Genomic DNA, 12,607 nt, shown 5'->3' with positions numbered 1-12,607 from the left:
TGCTCAAACTCTAATTAAATGTGATAGTTCGCTTTAATAAAGGGAGAAGAGGAAAACCAAGTGCTCTCAGTAAGAGACCTTGGAGGTGGGTAAGTAACAGCGACCTGTCACTACAAACAAGAGAGATGTCCTTCCAGGTTAGGCATCTTCTTGCCACATGGAGTCTAGGTAAGGCTGCCATAAAACACCACTGGCAAGTTTTAATACCTTTGGGGCTAGAGGGACATTTATGTCTTGATTGGAATTCAGCTGCACAGCTCCTTACTGTAAAACACAATCCATCCTGTTTTAAGTTCTTTCTTCTGTCTAATGTGACGGGCAGCAGGATGAAACAGGTTGCATAAGACAGCATGGAATAGGGAGCGTGGGTGGCTCAGTGGGTTAAGCCTCTGCCTTCAGCTCAGGTCCTGATCCAGGGGTCCAGGGATCGAGTCCTGCATCAGGCTCCCTGCTCAGTGGGGAGTCTGCTTCTCCCTCTGACACTGCCCCTGCCCATGCTTGGTTAGGCATGTATGCTTTCTCTCTCTCTCTCTCTCTCTAAAATAAATAAATAAATAAATATTAAAAAAAAAAAGTATGGAAGAGAATGAAAATAAGAAAAGTCCCAAAGTAAAGGCAGAATTGGTGATGCTCCTGCCACAGTCTGCAGACCTAGGTCTTGACAGCTCACTGATTAATATTTCCAAAGCTCAGGCAAACCACAGATCGGCACTCTACCTCTTTTTCCTCATCTGCTCCACGAGGGTCACCACACATCCTCTCACCTCAGAGAAGTTTTGCAAAATGGAGAGGTTTATGAACAGTGCTGTGAACATGGGTGCCAAACTATTATCTCATAATTCAATGTGCCCAAATCAGATGGAAACAAGTGAAACCCCAAATTAATTTGATACCATATGCTATGGGTTGCATTTTCCAAAAGCCTTTGAAAATTGGCATTTGTAATATTTGTGGGTTCATCCCTTTCCGTGTACAGAAACATGTGCACACATCAAAACAGACCCAGTTAAATCTTAATTATCCCGTGGGGGATTATCCAAGATTCTTACTGTTTCTCCCTTTTCCTGTTGCCCATTTTTTAGATTCTCTGGCAATTCCCCCATGATTAAGGAAAAGCATACAAATCAATCAGTCCCTTTCTTTATTCATTATCATTTCAACTATCTGTGTAGCCTTAGCCTCCACAGGCGGGCATAAGTGAGGTTGTGCTATTTGTGCTCCCAGCTAGATGTAAACATGTATCTGTATTACCAGAAAATGAAGTAGTGACCTAAATTAACTTCATCCCTCTTCACCTTCTAAAACTCTGCTGTCTATGGTCCTACCACCCTAAACGCACCCAACCTCGTCTAAAACTTTGCTTACTGAATGGATACTTGGCTAAGATTCGTCTCTTCGATAGTTTTAGATCTATGTACCTGCCTTTTGATATTGAGAATAAGAAACACATTTTAACCTTTCTTTGATGACTCCGTGTTCTGCAAAATAACCATCGATTCATTAGGGAGTTATACGACACGGCACACTTTTCTATCTGCTTTTGAATATTTTTCTCACTTCACCTCCACCTTATTTTTTCACCCAACCAACTATCTGTGGATCGTCTCCTATATGTGAGGCACCAGGCTGCTGGGAGGTACAGACTGAAGGAGGAAAATAGGTGTGGTCCCTACTTTCAGAGAGCTTACATTCTAGTTGGGGAAGAAAAGACGTAAATGACACAATCACACAAATAAATAAGCTTATATGTGAAAATGGCTCACAAAGAAAAGTGTAGGGTGATGTTTGGGAATGTTTGAAAGTGGTGGACGAAGGTCAGGGAAGTAGGGCTCCTAGAGAGAGGTGTGGGACTTAAAGTGTGGCAGTGGAGGTGGGGAGAAGTGGGCAGATTCTAAAGATATTTAAGAGGTGGGGTCAGTAGGACTTGGTGATAGAGGTAGAGGAAGAGAGTGAGGGACACTTTGAGGGTGACTTTTTAGGTATCTGTCCTGGGAACATAGATGATGCCAGTGGCTGAGCTGGAGAAAAGGAGCAAGAAGAGATTTGGGGGGGGGCGGGGTAGGGCTCATATTTTGGCCTTGGACATGTTCAGTAAAGGTGCCTTTATGATATAAAAATAGAGTAGGCAGTTGGATATACAGGTTCAAGTTTGTGAAGAAATCTGGTCTGGAGGTAAAGATGTAGAAGTCTGTATCCATCGGGAAGCCAGGAGTTGGGATGAGATCATCTGGGATAGAAACATAACTGGAGGAGAGAAGTAGAACAAGGACTAAGCCACGAGCAACGCCATCATGTAGGTGTGGAGAGCATACAGAGGAGGAACACTGAAAACCCCATGAGGAAGAATCGACCAGAAAGGTAGGATGGAAATCAGAAGGGTGTTAAGAAACCAAGGGAAGAAGGTGTTCTTGAAAGGAGTGAATGAACAGCACTGGCCATGTTACTGAGAAGTCAAGTAAGATGAGAAACAATGACATGGAAATCAAAGGTGACCTCAGTGGGAGACAAGAGTGTGGACTTGAGTGGATAAAGACCAAGCTGGAGCCCATGGAGGACAGTCTGTGGACTGTCTTCCAACAGGGGCAGTAGTGCAGGTGCTGGTGACAGGCTGTAAGGCTCACGTTCTGGCTCCCCCATTTAGCTATGAGACTGAAAGCCAATCCCGAATTTCTCTAGAGCTCAATTTTCTCACCATACACTGAGGGAAAGAACGCCTACCTATTGGGTTGTTGGGAGACTTAATAAATACAAATTACTTAGCACAGTGCCTGACATACATTAGTTGCTTAGCACACACACGCTAGTCTTTTATTCTTGTCGACACTCTCTTAACCAGTGAAATTTAGTTATGGAGGCTCTGTCAGGCATTGTATCAGACTCGGGGACAGAATGATCAACGACAACAAAAACGAATTATCTATCCTCATGGAAATAAACATGCAAAAAGTTTCCCAAGGAAATATTTTCTGCTCAGTGCTGATACACACTAAGGAGAAGGATAAACAGAAAAGGGGGCTAGGACGGTGGTCTAGAATATAATTTTTAAAAAGTCTGTCAAGAGAGGCTTCATAGAGACAGTGACATTTGAGCAAAAGCCTTGAGGAAATGAAGGTAATGTGGCAACTTCAGGAAGGTTGTTTCAGGTTGAAGGAACAGAAGGCACAAAGGTCCTGGGGCTGGCCCCTGCCTGGCATGGTAGAGAAAGAGCATGGAGATGGGGGCTGGTGTGGCTGGGGACAGGGCTAGCTATGTGCGGAGAGGGAGCAGGAAATGAAGGTATAGGGGGAGTGACTACGATATACGCTTTAGGTCATGATAAAGGTCTGTGGTTCTTATTCTGAAGGAATGGTAAGGCCAAGGGTGGGTTTCGATCAGAGAGTGACCAGACCTGAAATCTGTTTTCACACATCCATTCTGGAGGATATATTTTATGGTGGCAAAGGCAGAAGTAGAGAGACCAGTTAGGAGGATACTGGAATGCTCCGGCGAGAGGTGATGGTGGTTTGGACCCAGGGGGTTGTGTAGGAGAGAAAGAGAGGAGTCAAGGACAGCATCAAAGCCTTTGCTGGGAGCAACTGGAAGGAGGGAGCTGCCATTTCCTGATGCGGGAAGAGAGTGGGAGGAACAAGTGAGGGAGAAAGTCAAGAACTCATCCAAATGGGGCCTTTTACAAGGCAGTGGGGTCTCCAAGCCTGACACTGAAAGGCCAGGCCAGGCTGGAGAAGCTGTGGGCTTTGAGACAGTGTTACGAGATCAACAAGAAGGCAACGGAGGCGTGAGAACTGAGCACGGGGCTGCCGAATATTGAGAATCCATATGCTACTCTCATTGTTGGGCTTGTTGACAGGTGTCGTGGCTACTGGTGGGAGTCTGAGCAGTCCTGCCCCCACGGAAGTCATGGGCCGTGGCCACGTTACATCAAATAGCACGTCCAAGTGTTATAGTGGTATTCACGGGAGGGCTGCCTGGCACAGGTGCATGGCAGATGTCAGAGCTCATCATGCGATGCTCGTGCCTCTCGCACGTGTCATGCCCTCAGCTGCTGAGCAGACAGCAAGCCAGCTGGGCCACCGGAAGCAGAGGCCAGAGACGGCTGGTCATCAAAGGAACAATTCACGACCTCATTCGATACTCTTCTGCCAAACACCCAGAGCACTGATGAGACTCCGGGATATTTTCGTTGACGACTTTCTAACAAGACACACACATAATTGGAACTCCTTGTCTTTCTTCCTGTTCTTACCATGGTTTAATTAACTTATAAAGTATCAGTATTTCTTTTTGCTCTAGCCCATATGTGATGTTTTCCGTTCATCTCTTCTGAAATGGGTGAGTTGGCTCAGAACGGAGTAGAATTTGGCCATCACCGAGGAAGCTGGGCGGCAGAGAGTCTAAGAGGAGCTTCCTGCATTTGGAAATGCAAATTCCCACAGAGCCTTGTCCCCCAGCAGGTACCACATTCACTCTGGCCCTGCTGCTAAGGGAGCTCAAGGAGCAGCAGGGTGCTAGCGGGAGAGGTGGTGACTGTGGTCAAGGCCTCCTTAGAGGTCATACTTAGAGGGCCTAAAATGTCTGCCATTGGCAGGGCAAAGAAAGAAAACCATGGATGAAGCTAAAGGGCCTTGAGCTGAATTTAAAAAGTTCTTTTAGGGGCACCTGGGTGGCTCAGTCAGTTAAGTGTCTGACTCTTGGGGCACCTGGGTGGTTAGTCGTTAAGCGTCTGCCTTCGGCTCAGGTCATGATCCCAGGGTTCTGGAATGGTTCTGCTCAGCAGGGAGACTTGCTTCTCCTTCTCCCTCTACTTGCTATTCTGCTGGCTTGTTCTTCTCTCTCTCTCTCTCTGTCAAATAAATAAATAAATAAATAAATCTTTTAAAAAGGGGGGTTTCTGACTCTTCATCTCAGCTCAGGTCTTGATCTCAGGGTTGAGTTCAAGTCCCACGTTGGGCTCCACACTGGATATGGAGCCTACTTAAAAAAAAAAAAAAGTTCTTCTTTATTTGTTCTCCCTTTTTTCAGATCTCTGATACTTAGCATAACACTGCTAGTGCTCTTGGGTCAAGGTTTCAAAGTTGTAAAGAGAAAGGTAAAGGAGATGTTCAATCTCTCTCTTGTAGTTGAAATGAGTTAGGTATTTAGAAATGAGGAGCCTAGTCATCTTGACAGGTTAACTGAAGAATGCAGGTATTTTCCCTCTGGAGATGCCCATACTCGGAGCATATATGATTATAGGACTAGTTGACTTACTGAGTATATTGTCTGTTTTATCCAAGACTGATTTATACTTAAAAACCCAGCAAGGAGGATGCCAGAAAAATATTTATGCAATAGATAAATTTATTAGCAGCCTTTCTTAGGTAAGTAGGCTACCAAGCAACTCTTAAAATAATGGAATGGAGAAAAGAGTTACATGTATAAGCCCTCAGCCTGGTACCTGGGCGGCACTCCATCACACTGAATGAAGGAACGACTGTGAGAGGAGGAAGCAACTCAGGTTACCATTCTAGTCTCTCATGTAAGATGGGGATAAAGTTGAATGGAATCATTAGTGGAATTTAATAAAGAAAGCTTCCAAAGGAGGAAAATCCAAAGTTCTCCTTTCATGACTGAGTTTCTCAGAATCTCAGTGGATCTAAATTTAAACTCCACAGGAAGCAGACCCTTTGCCAAAAGGTGCCAAATGTAACATACATGGCAAGCATGTTTGCTGATCCCGTCTTTCACGCCATGAAGGGCCTCCAAGAATATGAAAAGGACAAAATAGAAAAGAGCATATTGTTCCTTTTGTGTATTAATATCTAGCGATTAGAAGTCAAGAAGAGAAATGTGATTTTCAATGGCAATTTGGCAACTATATTTTCAAAGTTGTAACAAGTCACTTCTCAGAGTTAGGAACTTCCTGGGTTGTTGGGAAGAGAAAAGGTGGGAGGCTGACTTATTTGCCCAGGTCATTAGAATGTGTATCAGGAAGACCCAGGGGCTTTTTCAACCATTTACTGAGAGCCCACAATCCCAACCCATCCTAACCTTGACACACTTTGTATCTTTTGTTGGATCGCAAGCTACTGACTTTGTTAATTTAGAAATGATACATGGAAAATTTCACTTCCTATATACTCACTTCAAATAAATACCAAGTGTGGCTAGTTTTCTCTAGTTTTTAAGAGGTAATAACAATGGTAATAAGTTTTTTGTTTTTCAAGGCACTTTATAGTTTTCCTTAATAAACTGTTTACTAAAAATCTCATCAAAACCAATGCTTTCCCATTGGAAGTGTTTTATCTTGAATCCAGAAGGATGGTATTTAGCAAAACAATCTTCTTGAGCACTGGTAACACTATGAAAAGACTAGAGGCTCCCAGAACCCCTGCCCACCCCACCCCAAGAACAACAATGCTAAATAACGAAACAAATCAGGATCGTGAGCCAAAAACCCATGGAGGACCCGAAAATAAAACTGTGGGGCTGAGTAGCCTATAAACCTGAAAATATTAATGGGTGTGGCCAAACCATCCACAGTTGTAGAGCCCAGTGGTGGTGAGAGCCGGACAGGAAAAAGCTGGAGGAAGGGCAGTGAGCATCTACAAGCTTTCAAACAAGAAGCCCCAAATCTCCAAAAGGTCCTCACTGGTAGGTAAGCTGGTTGGTGAGCTATTTTGTAGCCAGCAGCATAACTGGCATGGAGTCCCGCAGAATCCAGTTTGTGGGGTGAGTGCAAGAGACTGCAGAAGGTTTTCTACAAGTACCTCAAGTGGTATGGAGCTGATTAACTCTCAAGAACAATAAAATGAAGCTTCCTTCCACGACTCGACTTCAATGTAGAGAAACTTTTGAGGGTAGAATCCACCTTGAACTTGAGAATAATAACAAGGTCTAAGAAAAGGGAGGGGCAAAGAAAAGCCAAGGGAGCAGAGGAGACAGAGCTAAGAATGTATGGACCTTATTTTGTCATTTCATGGGAACAACAGAAGAGGGAGCTCTAGAGCTTAGAAGCTTATCTGGCCCATCCCTTGCCCTTCTTCAGGAAAATTCATTTCACTTAAAAATGAGTACCAAATAGGATTGTGGTCAAATCCAATGCACAGTGATTATGAGAGGGAAAAAAAAAAAAAGAAAAGAAAGAAGGAAGGAAAGAAAGAAAGAAAAAGAGAGAGAAAGAAAGAAAGAAAGAAAGAAATGGAATAAAGATCAGAATAACATTCTTACCACAGAGACATGCCCCCAAACAGATGAAAATTTCACATTCATACTTCAAAAGAAATAAAAGGAACTTGAGAAAACAAAAGAAGATACAAAGAGAACACAAATCTAATTAAAAAAAAAACTCAGAAATGAAGTGACTGGAGAAATCTTTGGATAGGAAGGCAACAGAACTAAGATACTAAGGAAGTATCTGAAGTGAAAAAAAAAAGTAGAAATAAAGATTAAACAACAAGAAACACACACGGAATACACAGAACAGAGAATGCCTGATAAGTATTAGAACATGGAAAGAAAAAGAGTTTGGGACACCAAAAAGAAATGAAGAAAGAGATAGAAAGGATTCAAAAGAAAGCCTTTGAGAGAGAAGACAGGTAAAGAAAATCCAACCTAACATTTCAATAAGACTCTTCAAAAAAGCAAAGCAAAGCAACAAAACAGTAACTCAAGGGGCACCTGGGTGGCTCAGTGGGTTAAGCCTCTGCCTTTGGCTCAGGTCATGATCCCATGGTCCTGGGATTGAGTCCCACATCGGGCTCTCTGCTCAGCACGGAGCCTGCTTTACCCTCTCTCTCTGCCTGCCCCTCTGCCTACTTGTGATCTCTGTCTGCCAAATAAATAAATAAAATCTTTAAAAAATATGTTAAAAAAAAAACTGTAACTCAGGAGCATTTTCCAGAAGTAGAAAAAGATTGGAAACTATATATTTAAAGGACACAACATGACCTAGAAAAATGATAAAAAAAAAATCCTTTGGATAATCCAGGCAAAATGACCAAGTCACTTACCTCTAAGGGACAGAAAGTCAGAGAGCCAACAAACTTTTCAAGAGCCAGGCTTCACGGTAGAAGTCAAAAGGGTGATACTCAGGAGAGGCAATGAAACTGGGGATTTTATATCCAGCTGAAATGATCTCCGACTCAACAATAATTTGTTATGAATCCATACAGACCCAGGGAGGGAATATTATTCCAAAAGCCCTTCCTTAAATAATCCACTAGGGAGGAGAGGCAAGCCACCAGAGTGGCTGGCAGGGCACTGATGTTAAGGATGGGGGAACATTAAGCCCATGATCAGCTGTGGGTCTATTCCTCAAAGATGACCAAGGGGGACATGACTGATATTGAGACAGATATATATATATATATATATCTCAGTATGCATTATAGAGTATGGTTATCTACCCTGACAATGCAGTCAGTACAATGATTTAAAAAAAAAAAAAAGAACAAAAACCAAAAAGCAATATGGCAGAGCATGTGCAAGAGAGGAAGGAATAAACTCACTGATTCAAATCTAAGGGCGAGTAAACAGTATCACTTCAAATCAGACCATGGGGAGAGGAGGGAAGAAGGAAGAAAGGGTTACTAGAAATTTCGGTACCACTCATAGTAGGAAACCAAAAGATAAGAGCTAAAAAAAAAAAAAAAAAGAAAGAGAGAAAGAGTGGGGGTCATTAAGGGTATTATATAGAGGAATTGTTAAATATAATCATTGCATCATAAAATATAAAAACTTATCTAAATAATATCATTGCTTAGAGTGAAAAATGAAACATATATAGAGAAATGATTATGTATAGAGAAAGGAGAAAATAGAGTGAAGGGGGCAGGAACATAAGACAGACTGCAGTGACTTCGACTCATTTTGTAGGTTTGATTTTCAGGAAAATATAAACATTTTCTCACACTTACTGAACAAAAATAATTTTCTCAATGCCTCCTTTAAAAATCTCAAATAAAATAAGATCAGTGGATGTCAATGTATATCCAGGTATAAACAGACCCAGAGGTGCTAATCCAAGTGACCCTGACAGGTTATAAGGGGACTGCAGACATCCCGTTCTGGAATAAAAGCTAAAAGAAAATGAAACAAAAAACGTTAAAAGTCTTCAGGGAGCATATTGCTGGGGGTGTCACTGGCATTTTTTCTTGGAAATTGTGGTGTGTGCCGTGGGAGATAAAGCAAGTGAGTAGATTGTGTCTGTGTGGTTAAGAATTGCTATTTGTAGCTTAAGACAAAGAAAACGCTGATGTAAGATCAATGACATGAAGAAGAGCCTCATGAGTACATCAGTAGAAACTCAGGATGTATTTGATTTTTAAAAACATACACAGACCATAAATACATATACATATATATAACACACATGTGAAAGAAGTCTCCTGCCTCACACTGCACCCACTGAAAATGCTAAGAAACAAGGACAATCCCGGTTGTAAAGGTCAGTCCTGGAGCTCAGACCATGGTCTCCAAACACCATTTCTCATTAAAAGGAACCAGGTTTTCCTTGGAAGAAGGCTGATCCCAAGCCTGTGGCAGGAAATGTACAAGATGAGCCTGGAACATACTGTCAAATCAGAAAAGCGAGGGAACTATCAAACACAGATGGTATTGTCCTATAAGGACTCAGCAGCTAAACTGAATAGGTTATCAACCAGTGGTCAAATATTATGCCATCTGAGCATCAATAAGGGTAATAATAACAATGATGGGGCACCTGGGTGGCTCAGATGGTTAAGCGTCTGCCTTCAGCCCAGGTTATGATCCCGGGGTCCTGGGATCGAGTCCCACATCGGGAGTCTGCTTCTTCCTCTACCCCTCCTCCTCCCCCTGCTTGTGTGTTCTCTCTCTCTCTGACAAATAAATAAAATCTTAAAAAACAAAAACAAATACAATGATGATTGAAACACACTAAGTATGTTTAAAGCCCTAAGTTCACAGTAACACTTTTAAGGAATAGTGACTTGGGAGGGCATTAGGGACAAAACTTTATTTTGAAAACTGGTAAAGTAAGGGACAGGATCAAGTAGTAATCCTGCCTTTTGTCTAAAACCTGAAACAGTGAGTAAACACACTGTCCATGAGGGGAAGTGTCTCTTTGTGAACAATGAGTCCCGCTAATAAGTGAACAAAGAATAACAGAATTAGAGTATCAGCATTTATAGTCTCCAATAAACAGCCATTTGGACCAAGATCTCATTGCAAAAGGAGATACTAACCATCATCCCCTGATGGAAATACACAGCACAATGCCAACTATGAATTTGTCAGGCAAAGCAATACAAAGAAAACAGTGACTCTGGCACTTCCTAGCAATTCCTAGGAAATGTGGGAGACAGAGGAACACGTTTAACAACACCATAGGGATGCAATCATCAAAATACAGATGGTGGGAAAGTCTACTGAACAAATAGTCTGGTTTCCGCAACAGAAGGTATGGCAACATAAAAGATGGAGATGAAACCAATAATTTAAAAGAGACATAAAAGTAGACCTTATTTATATCCTGATACAAATCAACAGTAAAACAATAACAACAACACCAAAACACAAAACCTTGCAACATAACAGAGAGTTACTTATAAGATAATTAGGAAAATATGAACACTGACTGGATATTTGATGATGTTAAGGTATTGGTTTTAATTACTTTTTAGGGGTGATGATGCTATCAGGGTTGTGTATAAAGAAAGACTCCCAATTGTTTATATGAATACTAAAATATTTAGGATGTTTGGAATTTGCCTCAAAATAATCTGGGTGCATGGATGGGGTAAATGAAACTATGCTTGTGACTGTGGAAGAGGAGTGATGAGGACATGGGAATTCATTTTACTGTCTCTCTACTTTCAAATGTGTCTGATATTTTCTAGAGCACAGAGTTAACACGCCCCCAGGAAGCTAGTGGTGTTTGTGAAATGTGGTTTTCCACAGCTGTCCTTCGGAGTGCTTACTAAAAGTCACATTTCCTACATCTGTCTACTTGGGGGTACTTAATAAAATTAAAACTATGCCCAATCTCAGAGTTCTGAATCAGAACATCTGGGTGTAAAGCCCAGAAAACTGCCTTTTTAGATACACTATGCATGTGGGTCATCTGCACACCTCATTTTGCCTTTAATTATTTGCATAAAATAAATTATTTCTGTTTTCAAAGGGTATTAAAGAGCCCATAGAAAAATTATTTTTCCTACTAAAAGAACTTTACAGTGACCTAAAATATCCTTCACATGCTACTGTTTAATTTCAATAAAATGTTTCCTCTCTTCATGTCATAGATCAATAGATAAGTGACTTTAAAAATATGTTATGAGAATAGGGCAACAGATCATACTTTCTAACGTTTGCTCAGCACTTGGGGTTAATAAACTAGAGGAAAAAACCCAATGTCACTTGGATGAAGTCACCAAAATGTGCCTCTTTTATGCCATGCCAACTGACAAGAGATAAGCAAAATCTTTATTAAAAGGAAAAAAAGTGCTCCCAAATCCAATTACAACATCATTCAAGAACTATCCCTAGAATCACAAGAGCTATTTTCCCAAAAGAGGGTTCACTATCCTTGACACAAAGAACACACTTCTTTCTGATAATGGTACTTATCACTAGAAGCTGGCAGTTTGTTGAATGACTCTGTCTCTTTGGTAAACAAAGAGTTCACCAGGATGATGAACAATGAAAACCAGACCTCAACAGCGAAGATACTGACAAAGCAAGGGGGAGCAGAAAGGGACAGAGTCAGCACTCAGTACGCATTACTAAGATGCTAGTTACTGTCTTAGAAGCTTAGCATTGTAAGATTTCTGATTTAAATTTTTTTTTAAATCCATTTGACAGAAAGAGAGAGCTCACAAGCAGGGGGAGTGGCAGACAGAGGGAGGGGGAGAAACGGGCTCCCCGCTGAACAGGGAGCCCAAAGTGGGGCTCGATCCCAGGACCCCGAGATCATGACCTGAGCTGAAGGCAGACACTTAACTGACTCAGCCACCCAGGTGCCCTCTAATTAAATTTCTATTGAAGCATGTAGCTTTTATACTTGTTTCACAACCCAAGCATTCTACTGAAGGGCTTTGGAGCAAATGTATTTTATTTATAAATTAAATTGCTCTCTATTTTAATGTAATTTTTTAAAAAAACATTCCACATCTCACACAGTAGGACAGCACCCCATGCAGGGGTTAAGGTTGCCACCCAGCACAAAGTATGTGGGATCCAAATGATCCTTGAGGTTTTCAGGTGCAAATCAGATCCTAATGATCTTCCACTCACCCTTCCAGAGGCTTCCCACCGTATTTATTGTGAAATCTACATTCCTGGTCCCATCAAGGCTTAGAAGGCCCTAGAGGATCTGATCCCAACTGTGCGACATCCCCCACCCACCACAGACACACAGACAAACAGACAGACCCACTCACCCCTATTTACTTCCTGTCTGTCTCCCTCCTTTGCTCTGCTCTGGCATACCAGCTTCCCTGGACCTTTTCCTGTGCCAGCCATAAAACCCTGTTCCTACCTAGAAGGCTTCTTTTCTGGCAAATCACAAAACGTGTCCCCTTCCTTTGGGTCTCTGCTCAGATGTCTCCCTCGGATATCCCTGGCTAAGACAGCAGCCTCCCTCTGGTTC

At 41.9% G+C, this 12,607-nt stretch overlaps 1 protein-coding gene across 11 annotated transcripts in view; it reads right to left on the bottom strand.

Moving 5' to 3' along the window:
* Positions 1–12,607, bottom strand: part of ATXN1 (ataxin 1) — a 411,273-nt gene that overhangs the window by 113,465 nt on the left and 285,201 nt on the right. The gene's annotated exons all lie outside the window — the stretch shown is intronic.

The sequence above is a fragment of the Lutra lutra genome, chromosome 6 (assembly GCF_902655055.1).
Source record: "Lutra lutra chromosome 6, mLutLut1.2, whole genome shotgun sequence".
In the NCBI taxonomy this organism is placed as follows: domain Eukaryota; kingdom Metazoa; phylum Chordata; class Mammalia; order Carnivora; family Mustelidae; genus Lutra; species Lutra lutra.
Note: the sequence above shows the minus strand (reverse complement) of the source record. Positions and strands in the feature narration are given on the sequence as shown.